Source organism: Arachis hypogaea, chromosome 11, assembly GCF_003086295.3.
Source record: "Arachis hypogaea cultivar Tifrunner chromosome 11, arahy.Tifrunner.gnm2.J5K5, whole genome shotgun sequence".
NCBI classification, from domain to species: Eukaryota; Viridiplantae; Streptophyta; class Magnoliopsida; order Fabales; family Fabaceae; genus Arachis; species Arachis hypogaea.
In genome coordinates, this window is record NC_092046.1 from 26251165 (window position 1) to 26272092 (window position 20928).

Here is a 20928-nt window from a genome sequence, read left to right on the forward strand (position 1 = left end):
TCTATTCTTCTACTCACATAAAGGAATCTCTATACTGTGACATAGAGGATTCCTATTCTTTTCTGTTCTCTTCTTTTTTATATGAGCAGGAGCAAGGATAAGAATATTCTTGTTGAAGCTGATCCAGAACCTGAAAGGACTCTAAAGAGGAAGGTAAGAGAAGCTAAAGCACAACACTCTGGAGTGGACCTGACAGAATTTTTCGAAAAAAGAAGAGATGGCCGAACCCAACAACAATGGTGGAGATGCAAGGAAGATGCTTGGTGACTTTATTGCACCCTCTTTTGACTTTTGTGGAAGGAGCATCTCAATTCCTGCAATTGGAGCAAACAACTTTGAGCTTAAGCCTCAATTAGTTTCTCTGATGCAGCAGAATTGCAAGTTTCATAGACTTCCATTGGAATATCCTCATCAATTTTTAGCTGAATTCTTACAAATCTGTGACACTGTTAAGACCAATGGGGTTAATCCTGAGGTCTACAAACTTATGCTTTTCCCCTTTGCTGTAAGAGACAGAGCTAGGACTTGGTTGGACTCACAACCTAAAGATAGCCTGAACTCTTCGGAAAAGTTGGTCAATGCTTTCTTGGCCAAATTCTTTCCACTTCAGAAGTTGAGCAAGCTTAGAGTGGAAGTCCAAACCTTCAGACAGAAGGAAGGTGAATCCCTCTATGAAGCTTGGGAAAGATACAAGCAATTGATCAGAAGGTGTCCTTCTGACATGTTTTCAGAATGGAGTATCATATGTATATTCTATGATGGTCTGTCTGAATTGTCAAAGATGTCATTGGACCACTCTACTGGAGGATCTCTTCATCTAAAGAAGACGCCTGCAGAAGCCCAGGAACTCATTGAAATGGTTGCAAATAACCAGTTCATGTACACTTCTGAAAGGAATCCTGTGAATAATGGGACTACTCAGAAGAAAGGAGTTCTTGAGATTGATACTCTGAATACAATATTGGCTCAGAACAAAATATTGACTCAGCAAGTCAATATGATTTCTCAGAGTCTGTTTGGAATGCAAGCTGCAACAGGCAGTACTAAGGAAGCTTCCTCTAAAGAAGAAGCTTATGACCCTGAGAATCTTGCAATGGAAGAGGTGAATTACATGGGAGAATCCTATGGAAACACCTATTATCCTTCATGGAGGAATCATCCTATTCTCTCATGGAAGGATCAGCAGAAGCCTAATCAAGGCTTCAATAATAATAATAATGGTGGAAGAAATAGGTTTGGCAATAGCAAACCTTTTCCATCATCTTCTTAGCAACAGACAGAGAATTCTAAGCAGAGCCACTCTGACTTAGGAACTGTAGTCTCTGATCTATGTAAGACCACTCTTAGCTTCATGACTGAAGCAAGGTCCTCCATTAGAAATTTGGAGGCACAAGTGGGTCAGCTGAGTAAGAAAGTTACTGAAATCCCTCCGAGTACTCTCTCAAGCAATACAGAAGAGAACCCAAAAAGAGAGTGCAAGGCCATAACTATAACCAACATGGCCGAACCTGGAGAGGAAGAAAAGACAGTGATTTCCAATGAGGAAGACCTCAATGGACGTTCATTGGCCACTAATGAGTTCCCTATTGAGGAACCAAAGGAATTTGAGGCTCATACAGAGACCATAGAGATTCCACTGAACTTACTGTTGCCATTCATGAGTGACGATTAGATTCTTGCCAGTAAAGAATTTAAAAAAATAATCGTGTTATAGGTATAGTTTCTAAACCAACAGAGAATCCTTTCGTACAAAAATTTTGGTTGTCACTTAAGCAAACCCAATAAAATTGATAACCGAAGTATTTAGACCTCGGGTCGTCTCTCAAGAAATTGCAGGGAAGTATGATTTATTATTAGTTATGGAAAAAGGTATATTTTTGGGTTTTTAAAATAGAGAACAAGTAATTTAAATGGAAAGAAAAATAAATTAATAATTAGAAAAATCTCTTGGCAAGGTATGAGAACTGGAAATCCTATCCTAGTTATCCTTATCAGGTGTGATGAGAATTGGATTTTGCTCCCACTTAGTTAACCCTTACTAAATAAAGGAAATTCAAGTGGACCAATCAATTTGATCCTCAAGTCCTAGTCAATTCCTATAGAAAGACTAGCTTTAGAGCGATCCAAATCAATCAGCAATCCCAATTTTCAATCAACTGCTGAGTCTGATAACTCAAGTGTTACCAATTACTTAACCAAATTCAAAAGAGTAAAATAAATATAAATTAAATTGGAAGCATCATAAATAGAATAAAATAATCATAAATCTGAAATACCTCAAATTGGATTTAAACATAAATTCAAACCTAACATGAAGAGTTCATAAGCCAAATTGGCTAAATAAGTAATTACCAAGAGAAATAGAGCAACTAAAGTAATAGAATAAATAAAAGTAGATAAGAGAAACTAAATTTAAAAGAACATAGAACCTGGAATGCAGAAGAAGTAAACCTCACCTTTAAGAGAAATCCTAATCCTAAATCCTAAGAGAGAGGAGAGAGCCTCTCTCTCTCTCTCTAAAACTACATCTAAAACCTAAAATTATGAATATGAAAGTTGTCTCTTGTTGTGATTTGTTGAATGAATACATTCCCCCACTTTATAGCCTCTAATCTGTGTTTTCTGGGCCGAGAACTGGGCCGAAAACAGCCCAGAAATCGCTGATTGCGAATTCTGTCACGCTGATTTTCGCAGATGCGATGCGTGCGCGTGATGCACGCGTCCGCATCATCTATCCTCAGAACAACCATAGCAAATTATATATCATTTCGAAGCCCCAGACGTTAGCTTTCCAACACAACTAGAAGCGTCTCATTTGGATCTCTGTAGGTCAAGTTATGACCGTTTGAGTGCGAAGAGGTCAGGCTAGACAGCTTAGCAATTTCTTCAACTTCTTGTATTCCTTCCACTTTTGCATGCTTCATTTCCATCCTCTAAGCCATTCCTGCCCTATAAACCCTAAAATCACTTAACACACATATCACAGCATCTAATGGTAATAAGAGAGGATTAAACATAGGAAATTTAAGAGCACGAAGCATGTTTTCAATCATAGCACAAAATCAAGAAGGAAATTGTAAAACCATGCATTTTGTATGGATAAGTGTATGAAAGATTGATAAAATCCACTCAATTGAGCATAAGATAAACCATAAAATAGTGGTTTATCAACCTCCCCACACTTAAACATTAGCATGTCCTCATGCTAAGCTCAAGAGAAGCTATAAAGAATGAAGAGGAATGGTAGAATGTATGAAATGCAGCCTATCTATATGAATGCAACTACATGCAAAATGCTTTCATCTACTTGGTTAAAAGTAAAAAAATATTTTAAGAACAAATATGAACTGGATTTCACTAATTCAAATCACAGAATAAAGTACAAGTAAACTTGCAGAAGAAAATAGCTCATGAAAGCCGGAAATAAAGAATCGAGCATCGAACCCTCACTGGAAGTGTATGCACTCTAATTGCTCAGGTGTTTAAGGTTCGATCTCTCAATTCTCTACTAACCTTGCTTTCTATGGCTTGCTCTTCATCTAACAATCAACACTAATTTGATGTACAAATACATATATCAAGAGGTCTTTTCAGGGTTGTAACGGGGTTAGGGTCAAGGTAGGATTGTATTTGGCCAAGTGGACTAAAATCTGAATCCTTAATTAACTTAAACTTTTTCCCACCTAACTTAAGACAATCTATGTAATCAAAGTACAAAACCTAACAATCCATTAACCATGTTTTCCACATATTCATGCATCCTGATTCGAGTACAGTACATATGCATTGCTTTCACCATTTACTTTGGGGCATTTTGTCCCCTTTTACTTATTTGCTCTTTTTCTTTTCTTTTTCTCCTTTTTTTTCTTTTCCTTTTTTTTTATATATATACCTATATTTTTTTATTTTTTTCTTTTTTTTTCTCAATGCATATGATTAAATTATTGAATGGATGAACATGTCCTAAACATTTCTTTCACATTTTCATAAAGAAGTTTAACATACTTAATTTCCAAAACCAAACGTTTCCAAACCCACTTTTCTCACACTTAATTCATGAGCACTCTCACTAGTCTAAGCTAAACAAGGATTCAAATTAAGGACATTATTGTTTTTCTCTTTGAGTTAGTGATGAGCTAAAGTAAAGAATAAAAGGGGTAAAATAGGCTCAAATTGGTTTGCAAAGGATAATGAAAGGTTAAGGCCATATGGATATGTAAGCTTAGTGAAACAAGGCCTCAATCATATAAGTGCATGCATACATCAAACCATGGAAATATAGAATTAAGCAAGACAAAGATCACAATTTTGGAGAGAAAAACACACACCAAAAATAAAATATTGGTTGATAGAATATAACTGATTCAAATAGGCTCAAAATCTCATTGGTTTTGTATGTTCGAGCTCTAAACCATGTTCCAGTATAATATTCCTTCAAACAAGTTTACCAAAAATTTTAAATCAAATTAGTGAAATGTTATAAAAAGTTTCTTGAAAAAGAAAATATTACTTTAACCAAGTGGTGGTAAAATATGCTTAAAAACATGCAAATGCAACAATGAACAAACAAAGAAAATAAAACATTGGTGTTTGAGAAGGAAATAACTAACCCACGGAAGTCGGTATCGACCTCCCTACACTTAAAGATTGCACCGTCCTTGGTGCATGCTAAGATGTGCAAGTGGACGGGTGGTTATAACTGATGCTTTTCTCCAAGGATTATGCAGATGGACTTGTTTGTCTCCCCATTAGAAGTTTCTCTTTTCCTTTCTCGGTTGCCAGCCTGAAAGAAGAGGAAAAGGAAGAAAAAATAACCCAGAAATAAAGATAAGAAAATAAATAAAGTCTGGGTGGGTTAATGCTAAATAATGAGGGTCTCAACTACATGGTAGCTACAACATGCAAGTGAGAAAATAATAGAAGCACATGGCATACCAGTGGTGTAAAAATTGCAACAAGGGGAGAGAGTGTGGGTAATGAGGGACAATATAAATCCATGTCAATGCAAAAGGGATACAGGTAACATAAAAGATTGGCAGTGACAGATAAATAATATCATCCAACAGTGTAAAAAAAGTCACTAAGCACCAAAATAATACCAGAAAAGATACAACAGTTGAAAAAGAAAATTTAACACCAATAGAAAAAATAATAAATTTAGAAAAGAAAATAAAAATATGCACAAAAATGCAATGAATGAAAGTATGCAAATTAAATAAAATAGAACGGAAGTGAAGAGGGATGAGAGGTTAAAGAGATGAAGAAGAAGTAAGTGAGAAAGAAGGGAGAAAGAAGGAGAAAAGATGGAAGTAAGAAGAAAGAATGATAATAGAAAGATAAGTAGGATTGGAGAAGAAAAGATAGGAATTCTGGCACTGATCTGGATAAACTGTGTGTCGTATGTGACGTGGACGCGTAGGACACGCGTTCGCGTGATTGGCGATATTTGCAAGTGATGCGGACGCGTGGGGCACGCGTTCGCGTGACTTGGTTTGTGCTAGTGGCGTGAGAGAAGCCTCGCGTTTGCACGACTTTCTATTTTGTTTGTATTTTGCCAAAATTTTTGGGTGACGCGTGTGCGTGGGTGACGCGCACGTGTGAAAGGCGTTTCTTTTAAAACTGAGGTGGACCCGTAGGGCACGCGTTCGCGTGGTAGGGCTTGTGCTTCTAGCATGATTCCAGCCCCACTCCATCATAACTTGCTGCCATACACCCATTTGCGTTGATTTTGCAAGGTCACGCGTTCACGTGGGGGACGCGATCGCGTGGGAGGCTCTTTTTCAAAATGACGCGGTCGCGTGGGCATGTTTGTGCCTAATGCATGCCTCTAGCCACGCTTTCGCGTGACTCTCTGCTTTCTTTCTTCTCGTGTCCAAGGCACATATGACGCGGACGCGTCAATGATGCTTACGCGGTGCGTGCCTCTTTTTCCTTTTTTTTTTTAATGCAGTATGCAGAATGCAAAATGCAGAATGCAAATGATTATGCAGAAATTATGAATAAACATGAATGAAAATAAAATAAAATAAAACTAAGAACAAAAAGGAAAGATTATACCATGGTGGGTTGTCTCCCACCTAGCACTTTTAGTTAAAGTCCTTAAGTTGGACATTTGGTGAGTCCCTTGTTATGAAGGCTTGTGCTTGAACTCATCCAGGAATCTACACCAATGTTTGTAATTCCAATGGCCTCCGAGATCCCACACTAATTGCATAAAGCCTTCAAGCAAGTTAAAGCAAGTGACAAGGCCCCAAGAGTGTTGATTGTTGGAATGAATTCTGGGGTCCCAAACCTTGCTTTTGCACCCGTCTTTGCCTTGATCATCATTGTTTCGACCGAGTGACATGCAGTGTAAATTCTCACTGAGACATCCAAATAGTTTCCTAGACCCATTCAATTGAGAATTGTACCAACCTTGTACTTCAATTTGGAGTATGCAACCATATTGAATCTTGCATGACAATTCCTGCCACTAACCATCTCCCGCTTGCACTTATAGCCACAAAGAGCTCTAAGTTGCCCATCCGTCTCAAGAAAAGCATATTCAAGTGAGCTGATTAGGCTTAGAGATGAAAGATTTACCCACTTGAATGAAGGGATAGATGGTGATGGCTTTGGGGGAGAGGTCTCCAACAACTTTGGCAAGATGATTTCCAGCTCCATTCCCTTGAGCTCTTCCTTAACAACTTCCACCTCCTTGCAAGCTTCTTCAATTTCAACCTCTTTCTCTTGGTAGCTTTCTTCCAATTCAATCTCTTCTTCATTGTTCACCAAGGGCATGGGAGGTTGTGCTTTTTCTTCTTTGATCTCCATATCTAGTCCAATGGGAGAGGATTCAAATGTAGATAAGAATTTATTGATGATTGAATCCATCTCTTGATCATCCCCTTCAAAGTCTTCAACCATGATATGTCTTGGAGGTTTTACACCCTCCTCAACATCAATTTCAAACATCTTGGAAGGAGGCTCTAGGACTTGACTTTCCCATGGAGGATCAGTATTTCCTAAGTCTTCAACCGCTTCTTCCTCTTCAATAATTACGGCTTCCTCCAGTTGTTCTAGTACAAAATCAAACTCCTCCTTGATGTCTTCCACTTCATGATAATTTTTCTCAAGGGTGGTGGTGCATGGATGTTCTTCCATAAAAGGTGGTGGTGCACCAAAGCTTAAGGGCTGAGTATTCGAGGTGGAGGATTGGTCCATGCGGGATATAAGTGCTTGAAAAGTAGAGGTGAGACTAGTGATAGAGGTAAGTGTGGTATGAAGCTCTGTTTGCCCTTGGTGAATAACACCAAGGGTGTTGTCATCTAGTGGAGGTTGGGGTGGATATGGGTTAGGGTCATATGGAGGTGAATGGTGTAAAGGGACTTGTGAGTATGGTGGTTCAAAGGTGTGTTGGGGAGGTGGTTCATTGGCATATGATGGAGCTTGCTGGTAACTACAAGGGGGTCCACCATATCTATCATCTTGGTATGCACCTCGGAATGGCTATTGACTATAGTAATTTGGTGGAGGTGGTTTGTCACGGAGGGGTCCACCATAACTATTGTATTGGCAAGCATTGTAGGATGGTCGTTGTCCATGGTATCTTGGAAGGTGTTGTTGCCGAAAGGGTTGATCAGATCCTCGTGGCTCCTTCCATCTTTGATTGTTTTGACCTTGATGCATGTTCCTGTTATAGCTTACATTCCTTACAACAACATTGGAACAAAACTTAAAGCCAGAGGGGTGAGAATTCATAGTAGCAATTAAAGACAAAAATTAATAAAAATTAATGAAAATAAACTCCTAAAACTAGAAACACTAAAAAAAGAAACGAAAAAGTAAATATTTACAATAACCAATAATAAGGCACACATTTGCAATTCCCCGGCAACGGCGCCATTTTGATGATTAGATTCTTGCCAGTAAAGAATTTATAAAAATAATTGCATTGTAGGTATAGTTTCTAAACCAACAGAGAATCCTTTCGTACAAAAGTTTTGGTTGTCACTTAAGCAAACCCAATAAAATTGATAACCGAAGTATGTAAACCTCGGATCGTCTCTCAAGGAATTTCAGGAAAGTATGATTTATTATTGGTTATGAAAAAAGGTATATTTTTAGATTTTTAAAATAGAGAACAAGTAATTTAAATGGCAAGAAAAATAAATTAATAATTAGAAAAATCTCTTGGCAAGGTATGAGAACTGGAAATCCTATCCTAGTTATCCTTATCAGGTGTGATGAGAATTGGATTTTACTCCCACTTAGTTAACCCTTACTAAATAAAGAAAAGACAAGTGGACCAATCAATTTGATCCTCAAGTCCTAGTCAACTCCTATGGAAAGACTAGCTTTAGAGCGATCCAAATCAATCAGCAATCCCAATTTTAAATCAACTGCTGAGTCTGATAACTCTAAGTGTTACCAATTACTTAACCAAAGCCAAAATGGAAAAATAAATCTAAATTGAATTGGAAGCATCATAAATAGAATAAAACAATCATAAATCTGAAATACCTCAAATTGCATTTAAACATAAATTCAAATCTAACATGAAGAGTTCATAAGCCAAATTGGCTAAATAAGTCATTACCAAGAGAAATAGAGCAACTAAAGTATTAGAATAAATAAAAGTAGATAAGAGAAACTAAATTTAAAAGAACATAGAACCTGGAATGCAGAAGAAGTAAACCTCACCTTTAAGAGAAATCCTAATCCTAAATCCGAAGAGAGAGGAGAGAGCCTCTCTCTCTCTCTAAAACTACATCTAAAACCTAAAATTGTGAATATGAAAGTTGTCTCTTATTGTGATTGTTGAATGAATACATTCCCCCACTTTATAGTCTCTAATCTGTATTTTCTGGGCCAAGAACTGGGCCGGAAACAGCCCATAAAACGCTGATTGCGAATTCTGCCACGCTGATTTTCGCAGATGCAACGCGTGCGCGTGATGCATGCGTCCGCATCATCTATCCTCAAGGAAACCATAGCAAATTATATATCATTTTGAAGCCCCGGATGTTAGCTTTCCAAAGCAGCTAAAACCGTCTCATTTGGGTCTCTGTAGCTCAAGTTATGACCGTTTGAGTACGAAGAGGTCAGGCTAGACAACTTAGCAATTTCTTCAACTTCTTGTATTCCTTCCACTTTTGCATGCTTCCTTTCCATCCTCTAAGCCATTCCTGCCCTATAAACCCTGAAATCACTTAACACACATATCACGGCATCGAATGGTAATAAAAGAGGATTAAACATAGGAAATTTAAGAGCACGAAGCATGTTTTCAATCATAGCACAAAATCAGAAGAAAATTGTAAAACCATGCATTTTGTATGGATAAGTGTATGAAATGTTGATAAAATCCACTCAATTTAGCTTAAGATAAACCATAAAATAGTGTTTTATCAATGAGCTCTGATGAGTATTCTTCCTCTAAAGAGGATGAAGATATTGCTGAAGAGCAAGTTGCTCAATATCTAGGAGCAATCATGAAGCTGAATGCCAAGTTATTTGGTAATGAGACATGGGAGGATGAACCCCCATTGCTCATCAATGAACTAAATGATCTAGTTCAACTGAAATTACCTCAGAAGAAATAGGATCTTGAAAAGTTCTTAATACCTTTTACCATAGGCACCATGACCTTTGAGAAGGCTCTATGTGATATAGGATCAGGGATAAACCTCATGCCCCTCTCTGTAATGGAGAAACTTGGAATCTTTGAGGTGCAAGCTGCAAGAATCTCACTAGAGATGGTAGACAATTCAAGGAAACAGGTTTATGGACTTGTAGAGGATGTCTTTGTGAAGGTTGAAAGCCTGTACGTCCCTGCTGATTTCATAATTCTAGACACTGGAAAGGATGAAGATGATTCCATCATCCTTGGAAGACCCTTCCTAGCCACAGCAAGAGCTGTGACTGATGTGAACAGAGGACAGTTAGTCCTTCAATTGAATGAGGACTACCTTGCGTTTAAAGCCCAAGGATCTTCTTCTGTAATCATGAAGAGGAAGCATAAAAAGCTTCTCTCAATACAGAGTCAAACATAGCCCCCACACTCAACTTCTAAGTTTGGTGTTGGGAGGCCAACATCAAGCTCTAAATCTGTGTGAAGCTCTCTAAGAGCTCAATGTCAAGCTATTGACATTAAAGAAGCGCTTGTTGGGAGGCAACCCAATGCTATTGACACCCTGGAGGACAAGCTTACTGGCGTTTAAACGCCAGTAAGGATAGCAGAATGGGCAGCACTCTGGGCGTTTAACGCCAGAAAGGGCTGTCTGGCATTTGGCTGGCGTTAAACGCTAGAAATGGGCATCTAGCTGGCATTTAATGCCAGAAATGGGTAGCAGAGTGGCGTTTAATGCCAGGAAAGGTAGCAGGGCTGGCGTTTAACGCTAGGAAAGGTAGCAGAGCTGGCGTTAAACACCATATTTGGCACAGAATGGGCGTTTGAACGCCAGATTGGTGCAGGGACTCGAATTCCTTGACACCTCAGGATCTGTGGACCCCACAGGATCCCCACCTACCCCACCTCTTCTTCTCTCCTCTTCACACCTTTCCATAACACTCTTCCCCAAATACCTTTGACCAATCCCATCATTAACTCTTCCCCAAATACCCTTCACCTATCAAATCCTACCCTCTTTCCCATATTCTCTTCATCACTCACATCCATCCATCATTAAACCCCACCTACCTCACCATTAAAATTCAAACCATTTCCCTCCCAAACCCACCCACACATGGCCAAATACCCTCTCTCCCTTACCCTATAAATACCCCTCCTTGCCACCTTCATCTTCACACAACATACACAATACACCCCCTTGGCCGAACCCTCTCCTCACCTCCATCTCCTTCATTTCTTCTTCTTCTACTGCTTTCTTTCTTCTTTTGCTCGAGGACGAGAAAACCTTCTAAGTTTGGTGTGGGAAAAGCTAAAGCTTTTTGTTTTCCATAACCATTAATGGCACCTAAGGCCGGAGAAACCTCTAGAAAGAGGAAAGGGAAGGCAATTTCTTCCACCTCCGAGTCATGGGAGATGGAGAAATTCATCTCAAAGGTCCATCAAGACCACTTCTATGAAGTTGTGGCCAAGAAGAAGGTGATCCCCGAGGTCCCCTTCAAGCTCAAAAAGGGTGAATATCTGGAGATCCGACGTGAGATTCAAAGAAGAGGTTGGAAAGCTCTCTCCAACCCAATCCAACAAGTTGGAATATTAATGGTTCAAGAATTTTATGCTAATGCATGGATCACTAGGAACCATGATCTAAGTATGAACCTGAACTAAAAGAATTGGCTCACAATGGTTCGGGGGAATTACTTGGATTTTAGTCCGGAAAATGTAAGATTGGCATTTAACTTGCCAATGATGAGAGGAGATCCTTATCCTTTCACTAGAAGGGTCAACTTTGATCAAAGGTTGGACCAAGTCCTTAGGGACATTTGTGTGGAAGGAGCTTAATGGAAGAGAGACTCAAGAGACAAGCCGGTTCAACTAAGAAGGATTGACCTCATCCAACGCTCTATCATTCCTACTAGCAACCGGTCTGAAGTTACAATAGACCAGGATATCATGATCCATAGAATCATGAATGGAGAGGAAGTAGAAGTTCATGAGATCATATCTCTAGAACTCTATAAAGTGGCGGACAAGCCCTCTACTTTGGCAAGATTAGCCTTCCCTCATCTCATCTGTACCCTATGCAATTCAGCTGGAATTGTCATAGAGGAAGACGTCCTCATTGAAGGAGATAAGCCCATCACTAAGAAAAGGATGGAGCAAACAAGAGAGCCCACTCATGGACCTCAACAAGAGCATGAGGAAATTCCTCATCATGAAATCCCTGAGATGCCTCAAGGGATGCATTTTCCTCCACAAAACTATTGGGAGCAAATCAATACCTCCCTAGAAGAATTGAGTTCCAACATGAGACAACTAAGGATGGAGCACCAAGAGCATTCCATCCTCCTCCATGAAATTAGAGAAGACCAAAGAGCCATGAGGGAGGAGCAACAAAGGCAAGGAAGAGAAATAGAGGAGCTCAAGCACTCCATAAGATCTTCAAGAGGAAGAACAAGCCGCCATCACTAAGGTGGACCCGTTCTTTAATTTCCTTGTTCTTATTTTTTTTTGTTTTTCGAAAATTATGCTTTATGTTTTGTCTATGTTTGTGTCTTTATTACATGATCATTAGTGTCTAGTGTCTGTGTCTTAAAGTTATGAATGTCCTATGAATCATTCACCTTTCTTAAAATGAAAAATGTTTTTAATTGCAAAAGAACAAGAAGTACATGATTTCGAATTATATCTTGAAATTAGTTTAATTATTTTGATGTGGTGGCAATACTTTTTGTTCTCTGAATGAATGCTTGAACAGTGCATATTTTTGAATTTGTTGTTTATGAATGTTAAAATTGTTAGCTCTTGAAAGAATAATGAAAAAGGAGAAATGTTATTGATAATCTGAAAAATCATAAAATTGTTTCTTGAAGCAAGAAAAAGTAGTGAACACAAAGTTTGCGAAAAAAAAAAGAAAGAAAAAGAAAAAGTAAGCAGAAAAAGCCAGTAACCCTTTAAACCAAAAGGCAAGGGTAGAAAAAGGATCCAAGGCTTTGAGTATTAATGGATAGGAGGGCCCACAGGAATAAAATCCTGGCCTAAGCGGCTAAACCAAGATGTCCCTAACCATGTGCTTGTGGCGTGAAGGTGTCAAGTGAAAAACTTGAGACTAAGCGGTTAAAGTCGTGGTCCAAAGCAAAAAGAGTGTGCTTAAGAGCTCTGGACACCTCTAACTGGGGACTCTAGCAAAGCTGAGTCACAATCTGAAAAGGTTCACCCAGTTATGTGTTTGTGGCATTTATGTATCCGGTGGTAATACTGAAAAACAAAGTGCTTAGGGTCACGGACAAGACTCATAAAGTAGCTGTGTTCAAGAATCAACATACTGAACTAAGAGAATCAATAACATTATCTGAATTCTGAGTTCCTATAGATGCCAATCATTCTGAACTTCAAAGGATAAAGTGAGATGCCAAAACTGTTCAGAAGCAAAAAGGCTACAAGTCCCGCTCATCTAATTGAAGCTAATCTTCATTGATAAGTTTGGAATTTATTGTATATTCTCTTCTTTTTATCCTATTTTGTTTTTAGTTGCTTGGGGACAAGCAACAATTTAAGTTTGGTGTTGTGATGAGCAGATAAATTATACCCTTTTTGGCATTATTTTTACATAGTTTTTAGTATGTTTTAATTACTTTTTGTTATATTTTTATTATTTTTTATTCAAAAATTATATTTATGGACTTTACTATGAGTTTGTGTATTTTTCTGTGATTTCAGGTATTTTCTGGCTGAAATTGAGGGACCTGAGCAAAAATCTAATTCAGAGGCTGAAAAAAGACTGCAGATGCTGTTGGATTCTGACCTCCCTGCACTCGAAGTGGCTTTTCTGGAGCTACAGAAGCCCAATTGGCGGGCTCTCAATTGATTTGGAAAGTAGACATCCTGGGTTTTGCCCGAGCTTTGATGGCCCAAACTGACGTTCAAAGACAGCCTAAAACATCTTGGCGTAAAACGCCCAAACTGGCACCAGAATTGGAGTTAAATGCCCTAATTGGCACCAAAGCTGTCGTTTAACTCCAGGAACAGCCTAAGCATGAAAAAGCTTCAATGCTCAGCCCAAGCACACATCAAGTGGGCCCCGGAAGTAGATTTTTGCACTATCTGCACTTAGTTACTCATTTTCTGTAACCCTAGGTTACTAGTTTAGTATAAAAACTACTTTTAGAGATTTATTTTAGGCCTTTTTTTTTATCTTTTGATCATTTTGGAACTTGTATGTTCACGTTTGGAGGCTGGCCTCACGGCCATGCCTAGACCTTTTTCACTTATGTATTTTCTACGGTAGAGTTTTTACACCCCATAGATTAAGGTGTGGAGCTCTGCTGTTCTTCATGAATTAATACAATTACTACTGTTTTTCCTTCAATTCATGCCTACTTCTTCTCCAAGATATACTCTTGTTCTTAATTCAGTTAAGTCAGAATGAAGGGGTGACCCGTGACAATCACCCAATCTTCGTTACTCGCTTAGCCAAGATCGCGTGCTTGATAACCACAAAGCGGTATACATGATGTTTAACGTAGTCATTGGACGACAGCCGGAGTATATTCTCTTGGGTTCACAATCAACGATCCACATTGTTTCTCCTGACAACAGAGCATCTGAATCTGAGATTAGAACCTTCGTGGTATAGGCTAGAACCATTGGCAGCATTCCTGAGATCCGAAAAGTCTAAACCTTGTCTGTGGTATTCCGAGTAGGATCTGGGAAGGGATGACTGTGACGAGCTTCAAACTTGTGAATGTTGGGCGCAGTGACAGTGTGCAAAAGGACAATGGTCCTATTCCGACGCTAGCGGGAACCGACAGATGATTAGCCGTGTGGTGACAACGCATATGGATTTGTTTTCATCCGAGAGGATCATACAGCTTGCCATGGAAGGAGGTAACGCATGGTTGGAAGAAGGCAGTAGGAAAGCAGAGGTTCAGAAGCAACAAAGCATCTCCATACGCTTATCTAAAATTTCCACCAGTGAATTACATAAGTAACTTTATCTTATTTTCTGTTTTATTTATATTTTAATTATCAAAACCTCATAACCAATTTAATCCGCCTGACTGAGATTTACAAGGATGACCATAGCTTGCTTCAAGCCGACAATCTCTGTGGGATCGACCCTTACTCACGTAAGGTTTATTACTTGGATGACCAAGTGCACTTGCTGGTCAGTTACACAGAATTGTGAAGAAGTCTTGAGATCACGTTCTCCCACACCAAGTTTTTGGCACTATATCCAGGGAACGAATAATCACGATTTCGCGTACCAGAAGCTATGAGAACTGACCTCTGGGCTTTGTTTTTACTCTCTTACCTTCAACCTTTATTATAGAAGAGTGAAGCTTCCAAGGTTGAAGCTAGTTCAAGGTCTATTCTATCTTCTTCTCCTTCCTCTGAATTTGCAGCGGCTTTATCAGTGATGAGAGAGAATGCCAAATCTATTGCATGCATCTTACCCATTATTTCTCATTCTTTTCTTCAAGCTTCTTCAATCTTGACCGTAGAGCTTTGATTTGGCTCCAAGTTTTGATTTCGACCATGGATTTTCTGCTTTCCAATTTTGACTTTGATTTCTCCATGGTTACTTGATTTGTGCTTGTGACTTTGTAGATTTTTTCTTGGTTCCTTGGCGTAGCACAAATGACGGAAGTTACTTTTTGATGGATTTTGACCGAAGTGTGACTAGCTTCTTGGTTGTAGCCTTTTCTTCTTGCTTGGAATTGGAAACAAGCTTTTTGTTCTTCAACCCACCATAGCTTCTGCACTTTCCTTTTCCTTTTTTCTTCTTTGCGAATGACGTGGTCGAAGTGAAAGAAGAGAGGAGAGAGAAAAAATAATTTGGCTTTCAGTGGAAGCTTCAATGAAATTAATTGAAATGAATTTAGGGTTCAAGTATCTGAAGGTGGGAAGTATAGGTTACCGAATGGGCTTGAAGGATTTGGGCCATCTATCTTTCTTTTATTTGGTTTATTGATTTGTGATGGGGCTTGGCTTAGTTATGGTGGACCAAAATATGTGTTAGTATGGGCTTAATCATTTGATCCTTGGGCCAAGATTTTTAATTTATTTTCCTACACACTTAACCAAATAAATTACACAAACAATTGATAGTTAGCTTATAATGTTTGTTCATCACAGAAATTAGTTTTCCAAACTCAATAGTGAATATGACATAAAAGAGAGAAATATAAAAGTTTTATGATTTATATTTTGTTTAGTAATAAATTAATATTTTTATCCATAATAATATTATGGGAATATAAATCTTTTAAAATTATATCGATCCTGACATTATAGATTATGGCACAAAAAATTTATAGCATTAAACTACTTTTACAGAAAGGTTATAAGGGATAAAAGTCTCCGTCGACTAAGAAGATCAGGATCTCTGTAGATAAAAAAATTAAATAATAAGTTTTTTATTTATTATTTTCATATGAAAGAGTTTAATTTTTTTATTAATAATTAGTTTTAACATTCGTTATCTAAAATTTGATATAATTTAACGTGTATACTTTTATATTTGATTAGATGTTAAGTCTGTTGTACAAATAAAAATAATTAATTTTTATACTTGCTATTTGAAATAGTATTTTATTCTCTATATATGTAAAAATATAATTAAATATTAGCATAATAAAAATTTATATTGATAAATAAAAAATTAAATTAAATTTATTTTGTTTAACCAATTGAATCTTGATTCTAACTTTTAATCACAATATTAGTATTTTCTCTAAATTATATGTAATAAATATTTGAAAAAAAAAGAAGTGATAATATAGATTTGAAAGATAAGCAGTAAAAATTTAAAACTAAATAAAAAAGTATACATATAGCAATATTTTTTATTTAAATTATATTATGTTGTTAATTTTATTTTTTGTAGAACAAAAAGATAGAAAAAAATAGAAAATAAAAAAATGAAAGAGAAAGATAAAGAAAAAGAATGAAAGAGGGAGTTTGTTAATTTTTGAAGTTAAGAAAAAAAAATTATTTTAATTATAATGAAAAATATCTGGTGACACATTTTGATTTGTCAAATTACTAATATAAAATATAAATTATGAATTATATATAGAATGGGAAGGATAGAGAGAAATAGAAAAAAAGAGAGAGAAGTAGATAAGAGAATGTAAGAAGGAGGAGGTTTATTAATTTTGGAGCGAAATATTTTCTCTAAATTTTAATAAGTGTCATGTGACACATTGTAGTTATTAAATTAGTTAGTAATATATAAATAAAATATATAAAATAGCTATATTTCAATTTTAATATTTTAATTTTAGTTTAATTTGAATGTAATTAGAAAATATCATGTTGTATATTTTGATTGTCAAATTTATAATTAGTCATTGATAATGATATATAAGAACGATAAAGTAAGAGTGAAGGAATCCGAGAGACAGAACAAAGGAGAGAGAAGAGGAGAGAACAATTTAATTTTGAAAGAAAAAGTTTTGATTTCAATTGTAACGAGAGAATGATATGTGATACATTTTAGTTATAAAATTAGTAATATATAATAGATTAAATATAAAATAAAACTAATTATAAAAAATTTAATTTATCCTTTTTTTCCGTACAAAATTTAGAAAAAAAATAATATAATAGTAAAAACATAACTATAAAAAATTGATATAGAAAATGAAAGAAAAAATAAAAAAATAAACTGAGATAAAAAGCATATAAAATATATAATTCAATATTTTAAGACATAATAAATATATTCATATCTCACTTATCAAATATGAATGTATCTTCGTAATTTTTATTTTAATATTCCATATTTATATATGTGTTGTATTAGCATTTATGTACTAAAGTAACTATTTATAAAGATATGCTAGTATTTAATTAGATGACTTTTAATATGATTATATTATGGTAGGATAATATCTTTTACTAAAGTAACTATTTATAAAGATATGCTAGTATTTAATTAGATGACTTTTAATATTATTATATTATGGTAGGATAATATCTTTTCAAGTAACGGTTTTTAAAAAATATTATAATTATCGTAATTACCATAATATAACATACTAAAATGACCCGTTTAATTAACGAATTCTTTTAGCTAGATCAGAGTTGCTGCATAAAAAAGTTTTTGAACGTGACAACATAACTGTGAACATATGACTCCTGTTATAGTTTAAATATCTGAAAATCATTATCACTACATGATATTAAAATAACTAGGTGAGCTCAATTATTGAGTTCATTTTGTCGTTGTTATTAAAACACGCAATTCATATGCGCACATTCCCGGCCATTTGCGATGTGTTCTTTATTCATTTAAAACAAATGATTAACATGTTATATTGCCAAATTGTCTTAAAGAAATTCTTGTTATAAATTTATCTTTTTTTTTTCTATTTATGTAAATTGCTACGAGGTGTTAAGAATTACGTTTTGTAAATAATTTCCTGCAACCTGCAATGATTCATAACAAATATTTAAAATCAGATAATTTAGTAAATCACTATAGACTACAAGAGATTTTACTATATGCTTACTAATACCTTCAAGCAAGCAATTCAGCTTGAGTAGACACTACCATATAAAACCTAACAAACTATCATGATTTAGCTTTAAAATGCCTTATGCCCTTTATGCTAGCACCATTAATAATTGAGAAAAAGGCCCAATACCCACCTCAAGTTTAACATGTGTATTTTCCCATTAAAATTTTACAAAATTATTAAAAACATATGTTCTAACATCCTAATATCCAAATCCTTATGCTCGAGTCATAAGTCAATGATAATAAGGTAATACGACTCTCAAGGTGGATTTTTAATACATAATTATAAGTAAAATTGAAAGGAGTATTAAACGAGAAGGCTGAAAAGGAGTAAAATAAAATCGCGAAGTCGTATCACTCACGCATCGACAACTAAAAGATAAAGCATGAAACCGAAAGCAACATCTAGATTAAGGTATGAAGGAGAGTAAGAGAAAGACAGTATATAAATATATAACATAAGTAAATAGCCACTAGTCGCAACCCACGAAATTTAGGCCGACTAAGGTACAATATGAAAGTAGTTGACAACAGTATTTCCTAATCTCTCCCAAAAGAAACATAAGAGCCTCTATAGGCAAGTTCAAAGGAGTTCAAAACATAATAAAGCTTTTCAAATAAAGGTGGAGAGATTCTAAGCAAATATAAAGTAGAGAATATAAAGATCTTCGCTATCTCTCAGATGAACCACAGCTCACTTCTGAGCACCTAGACCTGTATTTGAAAAATAAGAGATATATACGGAATAAGAACCCCCGACCCATGGGTTCCCAGTACGGTAAAAGTGCCAAATAAATACAATGCATTGTAATAAAAACTCACTAAGCATCCTAAACTTCCTTTTACCAAATATTCATCCTATGTTCTCGCTAATCCATGAATAGGCAACTGTCATAAGGGAATTGCTAAATCTAATTCCTCTTCCTCATGCTTCCCAACTTATAACTCTCCAACAAATCAGAATCAAAATTATAAGACAAACCATCACCAGTTATTTTATCTCAGCAATTCTATACCAATATTTCATATCCTCACCTGGAGCAAGTGAAATAACTTCATTGCGTCTACACAGGGAACTCAAATTATCCTAATATCAACCCGGAGCAGTGAAATCACTTCACTGCATCTACCCAGGGAACTCAAATTATCTCATTCATCAATAATCATTATTTTAAGTCAATCATATCATTATTCCATTTCGACAAGAACAGCCCTCAGCATCAACTGACACCAGCATGAGGGACTTCTCAGTTGTACAAACACAATCAATACAGACAAGTAATACACAATTAAGGTACAAGTAGAATAGATAGCATATAGTTAGGCAACATAGCATATATGATATAGCAATCCAAACGAATAGGCAGACCCAAACAATTCAAACATATGCAAATGATGTATGCCTGTCCTATGGCTGATGAGTCTCATCTGTCAGTTATAAAGCCAACCCGACAAGTCCTGGTAGCTAACCATTGGACTGTCCCTCTGTCGTGCATCCCCAACTCGAGTTATTCACAATCATAATCATAATCAGACAACACCCACACTGGTGTTTATTCACGGGGGTGAGCTCATCCGGAACTTTCACAGTGTCTGGCCACACTTATGACATAAGGTCAACAGAATCTCGGATCTCAACCTGGAGCAAGTGGAACCGACCCACTGCATCTACCCAAGGAAATCCGAAACTCGAATAATTTCACAAATCTCAAATCATACTCGACTGGGAGCAAGTGGGGGCTAACCACTGCATCTACCCCAAGAGTCTCAAAACCAAACCCGGAGCAAGTGGAATTACTCCACTGCATCTACCCAGGAAGGTATGTCTCACCACATCCCGGAGCAAGTGGATCAATGCCTCTCATCACATCCTGGAGCAAGTGGATCAATGCCACTGCATCTATCCAGGCAGGTATATCTCACCACATCCCGGAGCAAGTGGATCAATGCCACTGCATCTACCCAGGCAGGTGTCTAAAAGTTCAACCTGGAGTGAGTGGAGTCACCACTACTGCCGCTACTACCCAGGCGTCACAATCTCTGACCCGGAGCAAGTGGGATGAACCAAAAACCTTGCATCCACCTGGGGAGCCTTTATACTAACCAACCTAGAGCAAGGGGGCGCAACCATAACCCTTGCATCTACCTAGGAGGTACGTGATAAACCCCAATTTTATGGTTTATATTGTGTAGCATTTGGGGGTTTTGTTAATATTTCTCACACTTATTCACAAGAAATGCATGGTTTTGTGTTCTCTTCCTAATATTGCTTCATGATGAAAAACATGCTTATTTTGCCTTAAAATTACCATATTTTAACCCTCTTCTATTGCCATTCGATTCCGTGATGTATTTGTTGAGTGATTTCAGGAATTATAGGACAGGAATAGCCTAGAAGAAAGAAAGAAAGCATGCACAAAAGAAGGGAACATGGAGATTTGAATTTTTGGAAAAATCAGCATTGGCGCGCACGCGCACTCCACGCGCACGCGTGGATGAGGATGACTGGAAGCGTCGCGCAAGGATGGACGCATCCGCGCGGATCAGAAGATTCCTATCGACGCACACGCGCACTTGCCGCGCACGCGTGGATCACAAAAGCGATCGGCGCACACGCACGCATGGCGTGCACGCGCGGGAAGCTGCATGTGACCTCATTAAAGGAAATCGTGCCTGGCGATTTCTGAGGCTCATCAGGCCCAAATTCAAGCTGTTTCTGCATGCAAAAGACCCAAGGATGCTAGGGGAAAAGGGGGGAATCATTCATTTGACACTAAGACACAATTTTAGCTAG

The 20928-nt window shown here is 37.0% G+C and overlaps 1 non-coding gene across 1 annotated transcript; it reads right to left on the reverse strand.

Annotated features, from left to right (window-relative positions):
* Positions 1-619: 619 nt before the first annotated feature.
* Positions 620-723, reverse strand: LOC112725518 (small nucleolar RNA R71). Its single transcript, XR_003164621.1, has one exon. It is a non-coding gene; the product is annotated as a small nucleolar RNA R71 (small nucleolar RNA).
* Positions 724-20928: the final 20205 nt, after the last annotated feature.